Raw genomic sequence first — 17758 nt, forward strand, 5'->3', positions numbered from 1 at the left:
GTTTGCGTGGTGCCACGTCCACGCTTGACACCACTATTACACGTGATGCACGTGTAATAGGCCTGTTATAATATAATTGTGACTTATTAATGTCATTTGTTGTTGTCGTTTTTGTTGGCGGACTGGTGATAAACGTGACTTTTTTTTAAACGCCGTTGAAAAACTCCCAGCTGCCGCCTTCAGGGGAGCGCGGCTCTCCGGCTCCCCCTGGCGGCCGGCGGCGGCGGCGCTGCTGCCTCACTCGCTCCGCGCCGGGACTCCGCGCTGCGCGCCGAAGTTCGTCCGCCTCCCCTGTGGACTTTTCTCGCTCGGCAGGGTCATTCCAGGCCACGCTCCGCGATCCGACAGGCGCAGCGCGCCAGCGCCCGCCGGACCACCGAATAAGTGTCATTATAGCGACAGCGACTATGTTCATTTAAGGAGGAAAGAAAATCTCCCCTTTCGGAGGAAGGATTGCTATTTTACCGGGGAGGGAAATCTGCTCGTGTTGGCGAGGTGAGTCTTCCACGTCTAACTTTTTTTTAAAAAAATCTTGTTTTTTTTATTTTATTTTTTAAAAAGATTATTCTCTTAAACGTTGTCAGATTGACGCCGAGTTGCGTGTAAAGCGCGTAAAAAAGCCCGATCCGCTCCTGTTTACCCTGCGCTATATTTAATGTCCTCTCGATTGTGGGAGCGGATACGATTGGAGGCAGATTTGCAGCCTCTCTCTCTCTCTCTCTCTCTCTCTCTCTCTGTGTTTGTGTGTTTTCATATTTGCGTTCTCATATTAAATGCATTGCATGCGTAAGTTTTGCTTTTGCTTGCTAATTTAATAAAAAAAGGCCCGTGGACGAAGTTGACTTTTAACCCGGTTTTCGACGTGCCGAGAGCTTTTATTGACAGAAACGCGCGCCCAAGTCAGTTTTCCTGTATTCATGCGACGTGCGGTGCACGTCGAATTATCGATGCGTGCGCGGACGCGAGTTTATCGGCTTAAAGACCAAACGCGCGCAGACGGTCGAACGACACTCGCGACACTAATAATAACGTCGCGAGGGGGGCGGCGGCGTGCGGTACCGACGAGGCGCAATTTAAAAAACGCGAAGGGGGGCGTGTCCCCGGCGGGCCGCCGTAGATGTCGGAATTTCGCTACAGCCTCCCTGTGTCAGAATTCTGCCCTCCGCCGAGGGGACCTCGGGTCAAGTGACAGTCGGCGCCGCCAGCGGCTGACCCCCCCACCCCCCACCCCCCGACACCGTAAGTGACAACCCGTCGCGGCGTGCGCGCGACACCCTCGTTCCCTGGACACCCGTAAAGTTGCCCGGCCGGTGACGTGCGACGCGCCTCGGACCGCCGCGGGAAGGGAAGTGACAGGCTCGGCGGCGACGGTCGCCGGGTCTGGTCGGGGGTTTATTTATTTATTTATTTAGCGTGTGCGGTTTTTGTCGCTTGCTGTGTCGCCGCTATGGTGGCGCGACACATGTTCCTGCGCGGCGGAATGTCACCAAGTTCGGCGTCTTTTTTGCTTTCGTTTCGCGTCTTGAATCCGACATCCATTCATTCGGGGCTGGGCGCGGGGACAGGGACCCGCCACCACCGTTCTGTGCGTAATTAACCTCTAATAAAACGTGTATTACCGTGTCACGTGAACTGCCAGACTTTTTGCGGTACCGCTGCTGAGCCGTTTATTCCTAATCCGTATTAATGAGACCTGGAAGGCGGCGAAATATGACCGGTCGCTTTTTAAAATGCCTTTCTGGTTATGATTTACTTCTCATTGACCCTAAAAGTGATTCGATTTGATTTGATGCCTTCTATGTCCTGATCACATGCCATCGATTTTTAAGCATTTTACACACTTCACATTGTTACGCTCTCAGATGCTAATGCAAAAAATTGATTAAAACATCGATTATAGCACGATTGAGACATAATCACATTTACATTTAGTGCATTTGTCAGACGGCTTTGTCCAGAGTGCCTTGTAATCAGTAGTTACAGGGACAGTCCCCCCCTGGAGACACTCAGGGTTAAGTGTCTTGCTCAGGGACACAATGGTAGTAAGTGGGGGTTTGAACCTGGGACTTAATGGTCTTCTGGTCCAGAGGCGAGTGTGATATCTTGCCACCCGGTCGGGGAATCGAATCCCGGTCCCCCGAGTGACAGGTATTACAGCCACAACCAAGCTGATGAGTATTCACAATTACAACATTTCACCTGCGTTACTTACATTATTTCACAGATAGTATGCATTGCAGACGTTATGTTGGCATAAAGCAAACGTCTTCATGTATCATGTAATATAAAGTATATTGTTACGGTGGTACTACATGTCATAATGAATTATTATTTTAATGCAGTTGAGTGAAGAGGCTGAGCTCGAGTCCCGTGTCCGGATTGGTCGGGGCAGGTTTAACCGCCGTGCGTGGACGGTGTGAATGTGAAACACTTGGAAGGACGCGACCTGTTTCAGGGCAACGAAGCGGCCAAAGTACAAGACACGATCCGATAGCTTTGGCCAAAAACACAGGGCCCGCTCAGCGCTGAAAGCCGCTTTAGAATCTGGGTGGAGCTTGTAGGCGTCATGGACAGGGGAGCTGATGGACGTTCCGCAGAGTTATGGGCCAGCAGAGGTATCCAAAGGTTCCAAACATGGCGTCACATGCGTCATAGCAATAATGCTTTTCAATCGGCAAACGAAAGGGTCCAAAAAATGGGGGATAGAAAAGGGAGGCATCAGTGGTTCCCAATCACTAATGGGAATCTGTTCTGGAATCTGAACTGCCCTTCCATCATGAAAGGGTCCAGTGTCTTCTAATGAATTCCGGCGAAGCCCAGCGACCCGCTGGGATGTGAGTTTTTTTTTTTTTCCTCTCCTCTCCTCTCCAGGTTGTGCCCATGCACATTTAACCATCTGAGCGAGCGGCAGCTGGTGATGTAATAAAATAAGTGGGCCAGCCGGCAAAAAAAAAAAAAAAAAAAAAATGGAGGTCAAAATGCTTTCTGTCGAATCGCAAACATTCGAGCCAGTTCTATTTCCGGAATAGCGGCCGAACGCCTCTTCACCAGTCTGATCCAAAAAACATTCAGAATCGTGCTTCAGATGAAAAGAAAACGTCGTATGGCGATTAAGTCAAACCTCTTGCCCATAAACACTTGCACAAAAACACTCCGACGGAAGAACGTGGCGAGATCTAATTATCCGTAGAACCGAACTGGGGAACACGGCGCGCGGGAAACAAGAGAACGGCGTCTGAAAAAACGGGAGTAATCTGTCCCACGTAATTTTTCATATAAATGAACCAATCGAACCTGCTGTGAGCTGGTTAGTTTACATTTACATTTACGGCATTTATCAGACGCCCTTATCCAGAGCGACTTACAATCAGTAGTTACAGGGACAGTCCCCCTGGAGCAACTTAGGGTTAAGTGTCTTGCTCTGGGACACAATGGTAGTAAGTGGGGTTTGAACCTGGGTCTTCTGGTTCATAGGCGAGTGTGTTACCCACTAGGCTACTACCACTACTCACGTTTTACTGTGCCACGGCCATCGTGGGACTCGTCGTTTTCGCCTCTCCCATCGCGGGCGGGGCAAGCGGTGGGGTGACCCTTACTTTATGAACATCTGGAATTTTCTTTTGGAAAAGAAAGAAGCAGAACCGATTTTGAGCGTTTTGTGGGGTTTCGGTTTGTCGTTACCGCGCCACCTTCGCTTAAATCCCCGGATTATTTCTCCTCCTTCACAGATGATTAATACCGCACGACGTGCGCGCGTTTCCTCCGATGCGCGGTGAGTTTCAAATGCAGAATGAAACGCAGCAAACAAATGTGTGTGTTCGTGTTATTTCGGGAGCCTTTACGGGATTTCTGGAGGCCGCTGGCCCTGCCCGTCAGGCCGAGGTCCGTTCTCGGCGGCCGTCTCTCCCCACTGGCCTCCGGTGAGCGAGCGGACCGCAAAACAATGCGGATGAAAATAAACGTACTTTCACAGCGAATGAAAAGCCGCGGCATCGGCCAGAGGTGGACGCGCTCTGCCTTTAAAGGGCATTCTGGGTGAAAAAGCACCTTTTTTTTTTTCTTCCCTTTGGAACCAGCGTGTCGTTTTTCATCTCGGACGCCATGAAATGCGATGCGGAGCGTCACAAAAATGTTTTTTTTCCGGCAGAACGGTTTTCAGACGAAGCGTGAGCCGAGGTCGGGAATTGCCCTGACGTTGCATGATGGAGATGCCACGCCCGCCTTCGTCCTCCATCGGCGATACGGATCGCTCTCCATTCTCCCTTTTGAGGCCGTCGCTCGTCCATCACGCACCTTTTGACCCACCGCCGCTGGCGGGGTCCCCCCGACAGTGCGGGGGGAGAGATTGGCGTCCCTGTCTGTTAGCGGGATCGCTCGGCGTCTTTCCTGCCTGGCCGCTGTTTGGCCGGCGGGGGAATTGCGAGCGAAACTGTACCGCGTTCACGGGGCCCTCGATGGGTTCATGTTCAACGTGCAGCTGCAAAGGTGAAGTGGACTCCTCACCACACGTCACTTATCAGCTAATTTCGTATTAATTTCAGCCTTAAGTACATTCTCTTCATGACAGACGTGCATCAGTTCAACAATATGGTGATTGGAAGATTCATATTGTGATGATTGGCTTTGGGGTATTTTTGCCTACAGTCATTTTTCTAAATTATTCAATTACTATAGTGGTCAGAAGTATGGAATAAAGTGTTTCATTTTCTACTTACGCTACCAGACAAAAAAAAAAGGCTAAGATGGAGCCTTTTTGAAGAATCCAATGCAAGAATCATATTTAATATTTGTTGTATTAGGGGAACGTGAAGTATGTTTGATGAACCTGCTTTTTCCTCTTTTTACCTTCATGGCTGCTTTGTTCACTATTGTTATCATCAAAGCCGCTTGATGAGATGCTCATTAACATGAGTGAATGATAAAAAAAAGTGTTCAGCATAATAAACCTTCAGGACATTTACATTTAGATTTAAGGCATTTGGCAGACGCCCTTATCCAGAGCGACTTATAACATGCTTTCATGTTACCATCAATGAAGAGATCTGTTCTGGTTCACTAGGACCCCAACTATGAATACAATCTTTTTATTCACTCTGTTGTAGTTTCTATACAGAAGTCAGACAATAAGAAGGTTACAAGTTAATCTAAATATTCTCTAAAGAGGAAGGTCTTGAGCTGTCGTTTGAAGGTGCTCAGTGACTGAGCTGTTCATTCCACCATCGAGGGGCCAAGACGGAGAAGAGTCTAGATGAATGTCTGCCTTTTACCTTCAGAGATGGAGGGACCAGGCGAGCAGTACTGGAGGCTCGGAGTATATGAGGTGCAGTGCGAGGTGTAATTAGGCCTGTGAGGTAGGATGGTGCTACTCCATGTTTGGCTTTGTAGGCCAGCATCAGTATTTTGAACCTGATGCGTGCAGCTACTGGGAGCCAGTGGAGGGAACGTAGCAGAGGGGCGGTGTGGGAGAACTTGGGAAGGTTGAAGATCAACCGTTCCTGTTGTCCAACTTAACGCTGTGGAGAGAAACCAAGAGTGTGAAATGCTGCATCACAGCAAAAGCTCCCTGGTTTGGAGAGACGCAAATCTTTTTATTTATTACATAACCTCACGTGTGTTATTTCATAGTCTTGTGTCTTCAGTTTTGTTCTATAATGTAAAAAAAATCCTGGTTGTGCTGGTTGTGTTGTTTTGATTTAAATAAAGTCATTTGGAGACGTACTTATGAATGTGAATTTGTTTAACTGGCCCCTTCACTCTGCGGTCCAGCTCACCCCAAACCATCTCGACTGGGTTCAGGTCCGGTGACTGTGGAGGCCAGGTCTCCACTTTTTGTTAAGTACATAACTCCACACGTGTTCATTCATAGTTTTGATGCCTTCAGTGAGAATCTACCAACGTAAATGGTCATGAAAATAAAGAAAACAGAAGGTGTGTCCGAACCTTTGGCCTGTACTGTATATCAGAAAACTCTTTATACAGCAACAGTGTCCAACGTTGCGGCTTGGTGGCATATGGCTGGGAACAAGACATCGTAAAATGCGAGGAAACGTCAAATAAGTGACCAGAGATCCATTTAGCAATAATTTATCTCCGTACGCGTGTCATCATGCAAACGCGAGCAGCAGCCCGATCTCTGTGGAAACGTCCGGGCGTGGTCGTGGTCGCAGCTTGTCCTCCATTGTCTTCCCTTTCTCTGTGCCCTCCTGTTGTTGTTGCCTTTGATCTCGGGCCGTCTTCAGGAAACGATCAGATGTACGCGCTCTCCTTCGTTTTCCCCTTGCTCAGCACATTTTTTTTTTTTTTTTTTTTTTTTTATACGGCTGCTATTTCGGGATGAGATCACCTCGCGCCTCGCGGGCAACTTGCGGCGGCCTCCCGAGAGGTGGATGTACTGCGCGAAGCGTGCAAAATACAAACACTGGGCGGACGTGTTGCTGCAGGTCGCCGCGTTTGATGCGCAGGGCCGGGCCCTTTCCTGGGACGAAGGCAAAACGCTGGGTGATTCCGGAGTTCGGCTTTGTTAACGCCTTTCTGCGCGGCTTCTGTCAGCACCTAAAGTCCAGTGGGGGGTGATGTTGCAGCGACTGGTATATATAAACCACACCAAGTGTGTGTGTGTGTGTGTGTGTTGTGAATCTTTGCCTTTCATCCAAGTCCAAACCAAAAAGGCGCAGCGAATATTTCGCCCACACCGCCGCGCTGTGTGAGGAATCTGCACGTCGCCCTCCGCACGCACTCTACTTTCAGGCGTCATCCGAACGAATCAACGTCCTGAAAAGCGTAGCCAGAAGAAGAACCAGTTCGGCTGTCTCCACAGAAGCCAAATACGTGATCCTTAACGAAGACGAATGGACTGGCAACGCTCCCCTACCCTCACATCTCCCATGATTCTTCATTAAAGGGGCGTCGCACAGTCCGTTCGAATTTCAGGCCGTATTTAACGTACAGATTCCTATTTCCATAAGATATCAAACCCTGTAAACTGTTCTTTTTAGAAAAAAAAAAAGAATTTAAAATGTTTAGTTTTAATCATTAATGAAGATAACTTCGCTGCTAAAGGTGTCCTTTTACCGTTACTCTTGACGATCGCCATCGTCCTTTCAGCTCCCACAAAATCACCCAGTTGCACGTTTTTTTGGATGAGCAGTGCAAACATTTTCCCGTCTTTTGCAGTTTATCTATTTGTCAGATCGGCCCGCTCCTCTTCGTACGGCTCTGAACCGTTGAATGGCAGTTGCGTTGGCGCTAGTCGCGATTTGGTTTGGGGTTTGACTCACTTTGAGAGCTTTTTGAAAGCAACTTTGCATGTAGGAAGTTCGGAAAAGGCGTCCTCTCAGCGGCTTTGCAAGCTATCGCGCCCCAACACAGTCAAAAGCCTCGGAGCCAAAAATCCCGTACGGCCATTGGCCGGGTGACAAGGGGCCTTCCCGGCTGGACGCCGCTGACCCGCAGCTGTCCAGGACAACTGCGGCGAACAATGCGCTCAGTCACTCCGAAAATACTGACAGCCGTAGCTGCGCAGGGGCCGACAATGGCCGGCGCGGAGCGGGCGGGGCCCGCGCCGGGGGCAAGCGCGTCTGCGGCTCGCTCGCGGGCCCTCGGAGAATCACATTTCACGTGGAAGCGTCGCAGCCCACACCAGGACGTCAACCCCCGTATCCATTCCCGCCGCCGCTCGGGCCCCTAATCCCGATGCTGTCATTGCTTTGGCTCCCGGCTCCGCGGAGGAAGCGAAGCATTTTGCATGCTAAGGACCAAGCAGCTGCTCGTGGCGGAGGGGGGGACGGGGCGGGACAAAATGATGACTCGGCGGAGCTCCGTAGAGGCCGAGGGTACGGTATGTGCTCGAAACGGCGCCGCTCAACACCTCGCACTTCCTGTCTGCGACCCCGGCTTTCCCGAACCGGTTGTGCCCCAGAACGAGCGGCTGGATGTTTTGGCTGAGCAGAAAGTACAAGTGTTCCCTGGAGACATCTCGTCCCTCTGAGACCGGGGAGGTCTGAACTTCCACCTCCTGCTCTAGTTCCTCATTGTCTCGGGCCTGGTTTTGACGTGTAAACAGGGTCTCCCGAGTAGAACATTTTCAGAGACTAATCAGATGAAATGCTCTTACGTACAGGTATTGGACTGTTCGTGGTTTAAAGGTCCCCTGACATGAGTTTCTTTCATAGTGTCTTGGCGGTCCCCTAAAACTGTATCTGATGTCACTTTCGTGAAATTCAGCCTTGGTGCAGAGTTGCAGCCACTTTGATCCAGCCCCACAGGGAGATTTCCCCAGGACGCGCCGTTTTGGTGTCTGCAGCTTTAAATGCTAATGAGGAGGAGAGAGGCGGGACGAGGAGGAGAGCGGCCTATAGAAGATGGGTGGGCTCTCTGAACAGCGAAGCAGAATGGCCAAAGTAGGGCTGTGCAATATGGCATAAAATTCATACTGTGATATAAATTTAACCATATAGACGGTAGACAGTATATAATTCAGGGTCACATGCGTCCTTAACAAAGGCACTGCAGCAGGAAGTTGTATAATAAACTTTTTACAGATACCTCCACATATAGCATAACCGACAATTTGACTGAAAGTGGACTTTCTGTCACACACACACACACACAAACACACACACAAATATGATGTAAACTGAGTTTACATTCAAATATTGTAAAGAAAATGTTAACACTGTGCTTGGTCATATCTTATCATGCAGTCCCTTCCACGATTTTGTGATTTTTGAAATCGTGGTGTATATTTTGCAGAGGGCACCAAACAGGCTGTGGACCGCACCCGGTCATTTCCACACAGCGGACATGTGGACCGGTGACCGCCGGATTAATGGCAGATTGCAGGCTTGTTTTATTTTATTCGTTGGGTCTGCAGCATTTTTAAGAAATTCAAACTGTAGATTTGAGGATTACTAGTCGTATTTGATGATATTTAAGGACTTGTGCTCCGTGCACTCGTCCAAAACTAATGGCTTGTGCTGCAAGTACATTTACAGCATTTACCAGACACCCTTATCCAGAGCGACTTACAATTAGTAGTTACAGGGACAGTCCCCCCCCATGAGACACTCAGGGTTAAGTGTCTTGCTCAGGGGCACGATGGTAGTAAGTGGGGTTTGAACCCACTAGGCTACTGCCACTAGGCACTACGCCCAGGCCGGTTTATACACTCTTTTCTCCTTTTTTCCATTCATAGCCACTGCAGGACTATAGACAGGCAAGTGGAACTGTCATGATCCGGACCGGCAGGGGTTGACTCCGGATCCGGGATCCGGACCGGAGTTTCATGTTCGTCTCGTGTAATGTTCCCTGATCGTGTTCACCTGCTGTCTATTTATATAATTGTATAAAACTATCCTGTTCGTGTCTGTTCGCCGTCGGGTCATTGTGCGTGTAGATGTTCCCTTGTCTCGTGTGTAGTTTGTATTAAACCCCTGTCCTGTGATCGTGCGAATGCGTCCTCCTTCACCGCCATGTCCAGCCCACCCGTGACAGGAACAATTTTTTATTAATGTTAAATGCTCTGACAAAGTGAAATTTTGGTGTCAGGGGACCAGTGCTGCTTTTGGTCTTCTGAGCGTCTTTCGGTTGAACGAGTGGGCAGAGTCGAAAGCGCTTGTTCGCCCGGTGAGCTGCGGCCCTGTCTGTTTCCTCTCCAAACTGGCTTTGAGGATAAGAGGCTAATTTTCAAGGGAACCTCGGCAATAAAGTGATGTTCCTCTGATCTAATGGAGAAACTGTGCCAGATTAGATGAGGAAACCAGCGTGTGTGGTGTTTTTTTTCTTTCTGTGGCACAAAGGAGGCCAGTATCATCAACAGGGAGAATATTTGATGTTTTTTAAAAATCAGTTTCACTATTAATGTGTTGTAGAAATGGACTGCAGCCTGTCTGAAAGTGAGCTGCGGGTGTAAGAAGGCAGAATTTTTGCCTTTTTACATTTTTTCCCCATTTTTAAAAAATGGATCTTGTTAGCCCAGACTGTTATTGTTGGAAAATTGTAATAAAATGTCATTAGAAATCGATGTATTATATGTATTATAATTTATTGGCACGTCATTTTATCGTTACATTATATTTTTGAGGAGCTGGTTTTTTGGATTTTGCAGACATTTTAACTAGATTTGTAAGCTGTGCTTCTGTCTTCTGAAGACAAAAAGAGAGCAATATAAAATCTGTAAGATTCGTATACCTGAAGGGTTGTAGTAGCCTAGTGGGTAACACACTCGCTTATGAAGCAGAAGACCCAGGTTCAAGTCCCGCTTACTACTATTGTGTCCCTGATCAAGACACTTAACCCTGGGTGTCTCCAGGGGGGGGGACTGTCCCTGTAACTACTGATTGTAAGTCGCTCTGGATAAGAGCGTCTGATAAATGCTGTAAATGTAAATATTAATGATTGACAACTTATTTGAATGTTTACAATCAGTGCCATCTAGTGGTGATTCCTTATACGACACTAAATACCAATAGGGCTTTGTAATTTACTTAGGGATCATCAACTTATTTCTACAAACGTACTTATATCTGATGATAAATATATCGATAATTGGTAATTTTTGTCCCAAACTTTGTCCTTGCAATCTAGGCCAGTTTATCACCTCATATTTCCATTTAAGGATGGACACAGTCTGCCTTGTAGACCACACCTTTTTTTTGGTGAAAACAGAACAAAGTTGAAGGGAAGTGGTGGACAAGAAAGGGAGATAAAATTAGAGAAGAGTTCTGTTTTTCCTTCCTCATTTTTGGGCCTCTGGCGCTGGCGCAGTTCATTTGCATTTGGGGTGGAGGGCTGTGATGAAAGAGGCCGATTGAAATGCAGAGTGTGATAGTGAAATTGTCAAAAGCACAGATACATTATGCAATTTATCTCTGAGTAAATTATGTAAGAGAATGTGAATTACAGACAGACAGGCGGCGAGACAGACGGCCTTTAATGAGGATCATTCTTCAAGTCATCAAGAGAAAATGTCAAATTGAAATTTAAACCTGAAAGGCCATTGTGGAAATACTCCACAACCATTATATTTATTTTACTTTATATAAATTGCTAAGAAGCCTTAGCTCATTGTTACATCGCTTGGCAGAATCAATATAATATTATTGAAATATTTGGGTAATAAACGGTGCCTTTTTATTCCTTTTTACTTTCTGCGGGACTGTTTTTACAATGTTTATGACTTTTTTCCTGAATAAATACATATAAACTAATAGACCAATTTTTGGGAAGGGTTATCAGAATTCACTGTCATATAATTTTGTCTTATTCTGTTCAAACCAATGCATTTACAGAGAAACATGCACATATTAATGACGCATTTAAATATCATTTTATATATTCATTTCATAGCCCAGTATGAAAATGGTTCCATCTTTGTTGCCCTTGAAACAAATAGAATATCCTCCAGGATCAAGTAATCCTGAAATCAGCACTTGACACCGCACAAGAAAGTTGCAAATGCAGCTTTGTGCGTAGCAGGTGTAACAACAGAGTAGCGGCCCGGTCCTTGTAATTCACCGCGGAGAAAGGAATTCATGTTGGAGCGGGTGAATTATTCATCGGCGGAGAAGGGAGCCGTAAAAGTCTTCATCTTCCTCGCTCCTCTCCCTCTGCTAGCGCGTCCCTCAGTTCCAGGGGTTAGGCGGGGTTGCACTGCAGGCGTCACAGATGAGCAGTCGGCACTCGAGTGAGCACAGACTCTTCAGCCCAGCGCTGCCCTGCATCTGATTCGAACCTGCGACCTTCAGCCATTGTGCTTCTGTTACAAATAGCCAATATATTATGTCAATATGGGCAATTTGGCAATAAGGGCGATATAGCAATATGTTATGAGACTTTAGCCACAGTACATAATTAACTTTTAATTCACTCTAGTAATAGTAATAGTAGTTTTAGTAGGTTGAACCTTCAGATTTTACTTGTTCGGTAGAATCAAATGTTGTAAATAACATGGTTTAAATTGAAATATTTCTGGTTTGATGCACTTAAACAATTACGATGAGCCTGAATCCCGGCAGTCAAAATCTGGGCCCGAACCTGCAGGCTGGGTGACACCTTCATCTTTATGTATGAGGGTCCTTATAGGCAACATGACTGACTTTCTCGGCGGTTCTGTTTGACACCATTTTTCCTCCCCCTTATTGGCTCCACTTTGAACGGGTAGAGCTGCTACCCCAATCAGCAACGGATGAAGACATTGCAGCGGCCCCGTCTGGGTTAATGAGAGCCGAGGCTGGTATAGGCCGAGGACTTCTGGTGAGAAGGGATGTGGTTGTGGTGGCAGGTTGACAGTAAAACGCTCACACACACTTCCTGGCTGCGAGCTGATACAAGGACAGCGGAGTGCTTATGTAATCACTGTAGTGGTGATGTAGCCAAAGCTCCAAGCCACCCTGTCCACTCTCGCGCACTCCGCATCGTTTTCTTTCACACTGCTGCCTTCAGGTCACAGCAGGAATCCAGAAACAAGGGGGGCGGAGCTGCCAAGGCAGTGCTGGACGTCGGGACCGGAGAGTGTGCACGGGACCCACTCTCTCCTCCTCGCAGAGAAGGAAACCGCCAACAGAGAGGGAGGAAGAATCTGCTCAGACCCTCTGAGACCCAACCCCCGAGCCAAACCATAAAATACGATTGCATCACGCTCTTTATAAATGTGCCTTCCGGATGCCTCTGTGAGCTCCAACAATGCAGCAGCCATCTGTCTCTGCTTATTCAGAGTTCTGCAAAAACAAACACAAGTAGTGCAACAGGTCCCAAGCCAGCTTGCAAAATGGGAACATTCATTCATGTGGCAGCAGAACCCGGCTCCAGATGCCCGACGTTCCGCAGAGGTCGTCGGCTCTGTCCCAGTGTTTCAAAGCCCACATCACCGAAGCCCAAGTGGTCAGCCTGCGTAATTTGAACCTGTTTTTGGTTCCTAACGTTCCAGGCGAATTCGAAGACTACTCGTCGGCACTACCTTTTTTGGGGAACCCAAAACCTTTGTGGAAGTGAAATATCAGATGACATTCATTCGTCACGCTAGTTGCAGAGAAAAAATGACCACGTGTAAAATAGACAGCCAGCAGGGGCACTAGACCAGTGCTGGGGTTACTGGTGTCGTGCGACTCACAAACTGGTTAAATTTGTACGTTAGTGAGCTTCCAGCCAAACCTGCCTTTGGGATTCAGTACCGTTGCTGTCAAATTGCAACTCTTTGTACAGTTTGCTGTCTGTACGTGAAACGTAGCCTCCCTCCAGAGCGAGTTAGAGTGACAAACTGTTAAAACTCTGCTCTGTCGTGGCCAGCGCACCCAAAGCAGGTGGTTTAAGCAGTTCGAACCATGCACGTACTGTTCTCGTACTGGCTCTTTGTTTCCCCGCTCGCCTTGTGTCAGCTTATTAATTTGAATCCAGAGGGACACTTGGGAATTCCTCCTCGGCTTACCCCGTTAGCGCTGTGCGAGGCCTGCCAGTTCACAGCTGAAACTGCGGCCGGCGAAATCCGCCGCGGAATTTTCCCGATTGCCACAAGTGTATTCCATGATCTCGAGAGGGCAGCTTGCTGAGTAGGTGGGAAATTTGGGAATGGGCCCAGGGATAGGCAGGATTACGGTATAAAACCCCAGTGATTTGTCCTTTGCTGGACGACAGTTTCTCTGAAGGACTCCCAAACTGACACTAATTTGGCTAAAGATCCGAACCAAATCTGAGGCAAAATTATTTGAAAACGTGGTATAATGCATCCTTTAACAAAAGGAACTTGCTCACTGATACAAGTAGTCGTTCTCTGAAGTTAAACTCAAGCATGATGCTTGTTTGCAAAGACTGACCATTGAAGAATGGATGAAAGAGTCTCAGATAAAATGGAAGATGGACTTTTAACATGTCTGCTTTAAGTAAAGGGTGTCTTTCTGTAAAATTAAACCAAAATGCAAAAACATATTCTGTAATATTTGCACTTTTACTTGTCTTAATATTTAAGATGAGTACTCAGATAATGTGGAACATCATTTAATTTCAGTGTTTAAAAAAACCCGAAGGTTTTGCAGACATTTCAGACAGGGTTACGTCTTGCGGTGTAAATTTTATATAAGCAAATAATTATCAAGACATTCAAAGTTCAGTTTATATATGTTATATTGAATAGTGAATCATGCTTAATTATTAATAATATTCATACAATGGACCACATTTCAACTCCTAGTTTTCAACTCCTACTCCAGCACTTGGGTAGCTTTTAGACCAGTGACATTGTTGTCCTGTGCGTCACGTCCTTGGTAATTTTAGTTACATATGTTGGTTTTGCATAAACATTGTTTTATTTGAAGTGTTGCAGTTTTGAGACCCATTATACATTGAAATATTTGGTGCAATATTTTTGTCTGAAAGCTTATAGAGCTCACAGAATTTTTATTGTGAACGTCTGTTTTAGCAAGTGTGACTGGTTTCCTGTGTCCTTGTATGGCTTTTTTCATAACTTTATACTGATGTACCCAGAAGTAATGTCACAGTTGGTCATAGTTCTGACCACTAGCTATGGCTATAAAGTATCAGAATGTACCGTGCATCACATAGAGAATCACCCTAAAGTGACTGGTGAGAGTCTCGGACTGCTTGTGGAGAATCTCTAGTCTTGAGTCTAATGACGATTTTAAGGTACATGGCGTGGAGACAAAGCGCCCTCTCTCTCTTCCCCTAGACACAAAGCCTTCATTCTTCTCCCCCATCTGCGCTTGAGGTTTCGGCTGGTCTTTTTTTTTTCCACGTAGGTTTAGCCAAATATAGCCAGCCCAGCCACATGCAGACACTCACTGCTCAGCTGCTGCCCTGTGTGGCGTGTGCAGTGGAGCACCAGAGGACAGTGTTCACGGGTCGTCAGCAGGCGCAGACAATATGGCCTATTAACTGGCCGTCCGCAAGGCCAGCCGAACTCTCCGCAAGGGCCGAGTGAAGGGACTCTTTGTGGCTGGCCGATGTTAGGAAAGGCGCTATTAAGCTGCCGATTGGCTGCCTGCACGCAGGGCTCCTGACTGACCAAAACTTTAAAAGAGTGCCCTTCAGCGCTATTGCGTTTTCAAAATGAAACACGGCTTTGGTCTGGTCGGTCTGCGTCATCGCTTAAATGTGCGAGGCCGTGCGAGGCCTCTTGTCAAGTGGAGTAACCGGAAATCAATTACTAGTTAAATATTTCTGACGCTGCCAACAGTCATAGTCCCTCTAAAGGCTGGCAGAAAAAAGTAAAAATCAGTAGTTACAGGGACAGTCCCCCCTGGAGCAACTTAGGGTTAAGTGTCTTGCTCAGGGACACAATGGTAGTAAGTGGGATTTGAAACTGGGTCTTCTGGTTCATAGGTGAGTGTGTTACCCACTAGGCTACTACCACCCTACTATTTCATGATTATTTCATGATATTGTGATACTGTACATATTCTACACTTCACTGAAACTGTAAAAACAGAGCTGAGCATTCCATTAATAATTCTGCCAAAACAACATAACTCACAGCTGAATTTTGGACTAAATTTGCATACATAAATTATCAACACAACATCACCACTTAAATGATCACAATGTATAGCTGTATTGATATATTCTAACACCCCTAAAATAGACAGTCACCAATTTTGTCAATGTTACCAAAGATATTGTTTAAAGGTAAATCCAGTACACTTAGACTGTGCACTGTTGCCTTAAATGTGCATTTCCATGTGTTTTTTTTATCATTGTGTGTTATGCAAATGAGCGCGAATGACTGGTAATACGTGTCAGACGGTTTACAACTGTGTAGATGAATCTCCTCGATACAGTCAATGGACTTCGGGCAGGTTTAGTGCAGTTGCCTCTTCCGCCGTTTTAATGTGAACTCTCGTTTATTTAGCTGAACCACGACCAAGCCAGAGAACCGCAGGAAATCCTCGTAAGCCCAGCGCCGACAGCACTTAGAAGGTTTTTACAGAGAGGGGGGGTGGAAAGCATGTTGCCTGGGGTCGTGAGAAGCCATGCAGTGTCTGTTCAGTCACTGACTGATATCTCCTGTTGTGATTGTTGCTTACTGTACTTAAGGAGGTAACTGGATCCTGTGTCGGTGTGCAGTTGGGCCAACGGCAAGAACAACAGCAACATTTATATAATTTTTTTTATTTAGCCCAATAGCCCGGGGCAGTGGTGGCCTAGCGGTTAAGGAAGCAGCCCCGTAATCAGAAGGTTGCTGGTTCGAATCCCGATCCGCCAAGGTACCACTGAGGTGCCACTGAGCAAAGCACCGTCCCCACACACTGCTCCCCGGGCGCCTGTCATGGCTGCCCACTGTTCACTCAGGGTGATGGGTTTAATGCAGAGGACAAAATTTCACTGTGTGCACTGTGTTGCTGTGTATCACGTGTGACAATCACTTCACTTTCACTTTCAAATTCCGATACAGTTTGTATGAATGGGCTTTGACAGGCCATACAGTTGACACCCCCCCATTTTGACCCTTTGTGCACATAAAAAACTATTGGAGAAAAAGAATGGGAGAAACCTTGGGAAGGAGTGAGTCAGAGAGTAGGGTAGAGTGAGGGTGCAGAGGGGTCAGAGGAGGGTTGGTATTGCCTTGGTCCAGAGAAAAGTCCAATCGCTGTCCTGATTTGTGTTAAAATAGTCATAAAACCGTGTATTGTGATGAGTCGTTTCATGTAAAGCCGCTGGAGTTCACTCAGTAGAACAAACGTTGGGAGTGGCACCTCGAAAGATCCAGTCATCCAGCCGAAAGGGGTCCATTCAGCTCCGCCTTGCGAATACCGATGGCTAAGGTAGCTTAGCGCCCACATTTTTTTTCGGATGTGATGTGCTGTTGTTAATCAACTAAATTAATTCCAGCCATTTAATGGCACTGGGGGGGCCGGGGAGCTGGTGTGGCTGGGCTCAGAGGGAGTGGTAGCCAGCACCTTCCAGCCATACCACCTGTGCCACGTCCGGCTTGTCGACTTAGGGAATTAGAATTGTAATCTAATGGGAGCGCCTAACTCAGCCGAGTGGTTTCCATGGTTTCTGAACCGCTTTAATGTGGGTTAGTGTTTGGTTTAAAATATAATGACCGCTATAAAATTCCCTCACTGGCCACTTTATTAGAAACACTTGTACACACACTCCTTGGTCACTTTTTAACTGCTTCTGCCTTCTATTTATACTTTATAGCGTCTCTTTCTTTTCACGTCATGCTAAATTTCCACTGCTGACCTATATAGACTCACACCAGTAATCCTCAATGGCACCACTGCACAAAAACATCCAGCCAGCCGCCATCCAGTGAGCTGGGTGATATGACCTAAAATAAAAAACTGCAATATTTCAACGGAAATTAAGAGACATTTTAGTATAAATTTTATTTTGTAAACCACATTTAGTCTTATCGTCAATATTACATGACCTATTTAGTTATAGTTCTCATCTTCATCACGTCACTTCATCGCGACCTTTCGACTTCAACTTACCTGGTTGCAGTTCAGGTAATGGGAAAAAAGTGAAGAATCTTGAGACCAGCTGAGATGTGACATCAGCAAGAACACTGCTGCCTTGAAAGCAGATTGAGCGTCATGTGAATTGTCATTGTGATACAATGCAGCACAGCTCACGGTGACACAACGAAATGTGTCCTCTGCTTTTAACCGTAAACCCTTAGTAGGCGGTGGGCAGCCATGACAGGTGCCTGGGGAGCAGTGTGTGGGGACGGTGCTTTGCTCAGTGGCACCTCAGTGGCACCTTGGTGGATAGGGATTCGAACCTTCTGGACAACCTTCTG

General features: G+C 46.8%; 1 protein-coding gene across 1 annotated transcript in view; it reads left to right on the top strand.

The window, feature by feature from the left end:
* The first annotated feature begins 244 nt into the window (after positions 1-244).
* thrb (thyroid hormone receptor beta) overlaps positions 245-17758 on the top strand; it is a 59112-nt gene continuing 41598 nt past the window's right edge. Inside the window, exon 1 of the mRNA XM_028963558.1 lies at positions 245-495. The gene's annotated coding sequence lies outside the window, so the exon portion shown is untranslated. The remainder of the gene's footprint in view (positions 496-17758) is intronic.

Source organism: Denticeps clupeoides, chromosome 20 (assembly GCF_900700375.1).
Source record: "Denticeps clupeoides chromosome 20, fDenClu1.1, whole genome shotgun sequence".
Lineage (NCBI taxonomy): Eukaryota > Metazoa > Chordata > Actinopteri > Clupeiformes > Denticipitidae > Denticeps > Denticeps clupeoides.